Source organism: Mastigoproctus giganteus, chromosome 8 (genome assembly GCF_048544385.1).
Source record: "Mastigoproctus giganteus isolate SK-2022 chromosome 8, ASM4854438v1, whole genome shotgun sequence".
Taxonomy (NCBI): Eukaryota; Metazoa; Arthropoda; class Arachnida; order Uropygi; family Thelyphonidae; genus Mastigoproctus; species Mastigoproctus giganteus.
The window spans coordinates 188,456,177-188,462,760 of NC_143582.1; positions in this window are offsets into that span (position 1 = coordinate 188,456,177).

Genomic DNA, 6,584 nt, shown 5'->3' on the forward strand with positions numbered 1-6,584 from the left:
AAAGTGAGGGTATGGCCATCAGATTTTAATCCCAAAGAGCACGTGTGATGCCCAATGAGATGCATTATAGTTTATCCACCCTACTCCTTTAGAAAATATTTTTGTGACCTTGGGCACTGCTGTTATCCAAGAGGCAGAAGCCACTGACTCCATTAATAATCGATACTTCTTTCAGCTTCAAGAAAAGTTGTAAAGGTACTGCTGCGATAAAATATATTCTCTCTCTCTCTCTCTCTGATGTCGTAGTGGAAAAAAGTATTTTTGGTATTAAACCAAGAATTTTACGAAATGTTTATAATGAATTTCATATGTCACTGATGCACTCGAAAGAAAAACCGCAGACAAATTTTCTCCATCTCATATTCTTAAATTCTATGCTTCTGATTTATCGATTGAAATAAATATTTACTGCCCCCGTCCTCTAAGAAATCAACCCAATCTTAAATCTTCTTCAGGCCTCTTGAATAGAGTTCCTCACTCTGAGCGAATAAACCACGCTTCCACTTCATTAAGTATCTCCTCATCAGTCCGAAAACCCATAACGGTTTCTCCATTTTAGGGAAGAGGTCGGGAGAATAAGGTGGATGGTGCATATTTTCAAACTACACCTGATTACAAAGTTTATTGTCGGAGAAATCTTGTGACCAGGAGCATGGTCGGCTAGGAGCCGACACCTTTGGATAGCTTTCGATTTTCTTCAATTTGAGAACCTCTCTTAACTTTCCTTTTAACTTTTTGCTTTTTGGGAGTTAATTTGTAAGGATGATACCTTTAGAGTCCCCAAAAGACTTACAACATGATCTTGTTGGCAGACAATCGAACCTTGGCTTTTTGGTGGAGATGAATGTTTCACTACTTGTTCATCTGTTTTGTTTCTGATGTACCTCCTCAAAAAATCATCATTCTCTCTCTCTCTCTCTCTCTCTCTCTCTAAAAACTCTCCAACAATTGTTGCGAACACTCTTTCCTGTAGAGTTTTTGAAGAGGCGTCAACAATCTCGCAACCCACCGGGCTGCCATCTTATATGTGTACAGGAACGGATGCATTGTGAAGCAAACAGATCCATGGCTAGTGTTCACTTCATTTGCCATAAAATTTAAAGTGACGAGTCTGTCTTCAAGGTCTAGCTGTTCCACTTTAGCCCAAATGTCAAGGTCTGTGACTGAGATGACCATCCTTCTATGGGATCATCGTGCAAACTGCTTCGCCCACGCCCGAACTGTCTCTTAGTGATTGACAATCTTACCCATATACATCTTTCATTTCCTCATGGATTTGTTTTGTTTCTTTGCCTTGCAAGTGAAGAAACTTTAGAACGGATCGGACCTTAGCCTTCATCAGCAAACCACCTCTCGTTGTATTCGTGGCTGTAGTCCAGAAACAGATGGATATGGAAAAACAAATACATTAAGTTATGGGACTTAGTAGTTTATAAATGATATCAAATCCTTAATTCAAATATTTCTAGGTGAGGGCAAATACTTATTTACCACCCTACTCGTATTATTATTAGCCACGTGGTGCAAGGAAGCCCCAGACTTTTCCTACGCCAACCAAACAATAAAAAAATAAAAAAATATAAAATAAATAAATAATAATAAATAATGAATATAAATATAAATATAAATAAATATAAATATAAATATAAATAAATAATAATAAATAATGAATATAAATATAAATATAAATAAATAAATAATAAATAATAAATATAAATAAATAATAATAAATAATAATAAATAATAAATATAAATATAAATACATAAATAATTAAAAAATAAAATAAAAACCAAAAATTAAAAAATAAATACCTACATGATTCCAATTATTAAGGATTATCAAATAAGGTACCTCAGAAGCTGAATCTTCTCAAGAAGTGCTTACCAAATCTTCACCACGTGATGAATTTATTCAATTTATTTATTAATAATTTTATCTCACGAAAACCTCACTGGTCCATTGGCATCACCAATACGCGTTAAAAAAATTCAATAACACATTCCAATACATCTGCAAATTTATCGCAATACACCTGCACAAAGAATACTTCTCTGACTTTCATTAAACAAGATTCTGGGTGCTGCTCAGTGAGCGGATGCAGGTTTTCCTTCACACGTAGATCTGCTTTAAATGATGATGCTCACATGATCACTCCTCTCATGATTGCTAGTTGGTGACGAAAGTAAACGTCATGACAGGAATTATGAAGGAAATAATGGAACCACTAAAGTGTGCACAAAATTGTTAAAAGGAGTGCGTTTTTCAATGTTAGAGTGAAAAAATAACTGGTTGCTTGCGTGTTGTTATCAAGGTGAACAAATATTGCCTTCTGTGGAAACGCATAGAAAGATGTCGCAATATCATGCCGAAATAATTTCATTTTATTGAAGTAAAATATTAATTTACCGTCCAAATCTACCTTCGCGACCTCAGTTTTCATCAAAATTAGTCAATACATCGCTGAGTCCATCAATATTTTATTTTAGGCACGAAAGGTCAATTTAATGAAGCTGGAGAAATAATCGATAGCTGTCATATTTTTGAAAATCTAAGGCGTTTTTTGTCTTAAATAAATATGTTAAAGTTAAATGAGTTGAGCAGACATAATCTTATATGTTATGGATGAATTTCGTTCATCAAAATTAAAAGATTGGAGCCTTCAAAGTGGAATCCAGAAGGACCCTACCTTAGTTAGAGAATCTGCGCAGATGTTTGGTTAAGAACAGACTGTTAAGAGACAAACTCGTTGATTCAAAGTTTGAGAAATGTATGAAGCATTCCTCAGATTCGCTTGGTACGAGTTACCTCAGTGCTGCGCTACAAATAACCAGCGCCTTCCTAAAAACAGAAGTTTAATATGGTTCTCTACTTGGACCACTCAGAATATTTGCTGTAAACTGAAGCGAATGAACAGGAATGTGGAATTCGCTTATCGGTACATCGATTAATGATGTCTAAATTGCTAATAATTGATACGTACAAAAGGTGCACCTTTCTACTTCATTCATGAAGGTTTACGGTTTAGAGATTGTGTAAACCAGTGGTTGTATAGAGAGTCTATTTTTTTCTATTCGCGTACTGTTTTTTGCCTGTCATTATTTGAATTTTTATGCATAGTGGACGAGGTTCATTAGCTTAATCAGATTCCCGAGATCCTCTTCTGTCAAAAACTCGTTATTCAGAGTGGCTAATTTTCACCAGAATGAAACAACTTCAGCAAACAATTTTATATTATTAACAATAAAACAAAAAATAAACCTTTTGTAAGATTCAATACTTTTGCAATATTTAAAAAACGCAAAGTTTTTTAAATATTACAAAAGAATTGCCAAATTTCATCAAAGACACAAAGAGATTAACCATTGTACACGAAATCATTAGCCATAGTACTTTTCTTATATCTTTTTTATGAAAACCCCAAACACGAGAAGTATTAGAACCTATTGAGTTGAAGGTTGAGAAGACGAAAGAAGATATTCGTTGATATTGGACTTGAACTTCTGTAGATTGTAATTTTCAGGAAATACGTATGAAGGAAGGTTGTTCCAGAAAACGGCAGCACAATGAATAAATGAGGAAGATGAAAAGTTGGTTCTGTGGGTTTGAAGTTGGACAGTAAAGGGATGTTGGTTGGTGGCGGCACGTGTTCGGACTGTTTTGAAAGAGAGAGCGGGAATTATAGAAGCCAATTCAGAAGAACAGTGCCCATGGAAGTATCTGTTGAAGAGGCATGCAGCAGAAACAGTACCTCTATGAGACAGCGAGTGGAGAGACTCTGTTAGAGATGAATCATAAATTAACCTAACTGCCCTCTTCTGAATGGAATCAAGAAGCCTGAGAGAGGTTTTGGGGGGCACCACCCCAGATGTGGGAACAATATTCCATGGCAGGACGGATTTGCGATTTATACAGAGTGAGCAGCTGTTTGGAAGAAAAGTAACGCCGAGAGCGAAAGAGAAAACCAAGTTTTTTAGATGCAGAGGAAGCAATATTTGTAATGTGCTTGTGCCAAGAGAGATTAGAAGTCAGGGTAATCCCCAAAAGAGATATATCATTTTGCCTAGAAATCGGAGTGTCACTAAAGATAAGCATAGGAGCAGAAGAATATTTTTTGCGAGATATAAGACAAGACTGAGTTGTAGAAGGGATGAAATCAACTAAGTTGTCTTTGCCCCACTGAAGAATTACCTGACGATCAGCATTTAAGGAACTGGTAACGGATATTCGAGTAGTTGAAGCTGATTGAACAGGGCACGGTTTCTCAAAATGGAAAGTGGAATGCAATGTGCTATCATCGGCAAAATTATGGATAGGATTTCCAGTCAATGGAAGAAGGTCATTGATATACAAGAGGAAAACAGTGGGGGAAAGAACTGAACCTTGGGGGACACGGCATTAGCGAAGAAGTTAGATGTCAGAGAGCCATCTACCATCACCCTCAGTGAGCGATCAGAGAGAAAACTGGATAACCAATTACTAAAAACAGTTGGGAAACCATAAGATGGAAGCTTGTTTAGAAGACCTTTATGACAAGCACGATCGAAAGCTTTTGAGATGTCAACAGCAACTGCTTGTGTTTCACCGAACTTATACGTTGAATTTGTCCATAAATGGGTAACATAAGCCAGAATATCACCAGTGGATCGACACTGACGGAATACACACTGGCGATTGTTGATAAAACGGAAGTTTTCTAGGTAGTTTTAAGAGTTGGCGGTTCATTGATTTCTCCATTACTTTAGAAAGTAATTGCAATGGGACGATAATTGGATGGGAGGAATTTGTCGCCCGTTTTAGGAACTGGCAGGAGATGAGCAAATTTCTAAGCAGAAGGAAAAACACCTTTGGAATAAGAAAGTGAAAAAAGGCGGTAAAGAACAGGAGTAAATTCAGGTCCACCGGTTTTGAGAACAAGTGGAGAAATACCATCAGGACCTGGAGCTTTCTTAGCATCAAGATTCATCAAAATCCTTCTGATATCCTTTTGACAGAAGACCACAGGAAACATTGAAGCGAGCATGTTGGGAATGGTGGGAGGTGTTTTACCAAGATCCTTAATACATGAGTTGGAAGAAAAATGGGATCCTTGGCTGAACTAACAACAGAACCATCTGGTTTTGACAGAAGTGGGAACAGAGATGGGCAAAAAAAAGTTGCGGCCAATAGCTTTGGCAAGAGACCAGAATGCTCCGCTACCATTAGGGCAAGAAAGAACTTTTCTACTCTTAGCCTGTTCAAACTCTAGTTTGGACTGATTAAGAACTGCTTTACAAATGTTGCGAGCTTTGGTGTAGGCAGAAAAGGAAACTGAAGAATTGGAAACAAGCCAATTACGATATGCAACATTCGTCTCTTGAACAGCCTTAGCACATTTATTGGAAAACCAAGATTTAGATGAAGGAGGAGATTTTAAAGTGGAGTGTGCGATAAAGGATTCCATTCCTATAAAGAAATTTCACTGACACGATATCAGCAAATGTTGACATCAGAAGTTTTGAAACAATAATCCGACCAAGGAAAAGAAGAAAATAAATCTCGCAGGTCATCCCATTTTGCATTTTTGTAGTTTGCTCCAAACAATACGAGGTTGGGAATAGCCATGAGAAAAAGCCTCCATTGGAGAAGAGACAATCATCAAGTTGTAATCTGAGGTGCCTAAAGGACCACTCACTTCGACGGTGTACTTAGAAGGGTTGTTTGTGTGAAAAAGATCAAGGTAAATGAACAATCTGTGCAAGGTCATTAGTAATTGCAAAAGCCTCAGCATCTCGACCAACCCGGTCGGTGTGACTAGAAAACGGAAGCCAGCTGGAGTTGTGAACATTAAAATCACGAAGGAAAATTACCTCACTGTTAGGAAAGTTGGACTGGAGAAACTCAAGTTGCAAAGAGAGGAAGTCAAAGAGCTCCAAGTGATTAGTAGAGTTGGGAGAACGGTAGAGACAACAGATGAATTTTACACAATGAGGTAGAGAGATTTTAAGCCAGAGAAGATCAAAGAGAGGATATTCCAAATTACCAAGCCTCTGACATGGAATGTCGTAAAGGATATATGCACAAGTACCACCTTTGAGACGAAAGGAATCATCATACAGCGAATAATTTGGGCATCTCAGATGAGCAGTAGTTGAATCAACCGATAGCTGAGATTCTGTCAGAAAAAGTATATGGGGTTTGGCAGAGTGCAGGTGGAAATGGACATCGTTGAGATTAAAATTGAGACCACGTATATTTGTGAAATGAATTAGGAAGTGTTTCGGAGGTTTAGCTCTTTTCGCAGATAAGCGTGTTCTATTAGTTTGACAATTCGTGGTGTATTCAATAGTAAGAAAAAGTGAGGGGGGGGGACATGCTGTATGAAGTAATGAAATTTTGTATATGGCATACGCATGGTAAGAATATACCCAAATCGTACTCGGGTACGATCTGGGTATATTCTTACCATATGTATGCCATATCCCTATCCATATGGGTAATATACTTTACTCGAGTAGCACAGTGGTATCGTCACCGTCCTCCCCACACCTGGTGGAAAAAGCCTGGGTTCGAATCCCGTCGATGACGAGGAGCTTTAATGGACTTT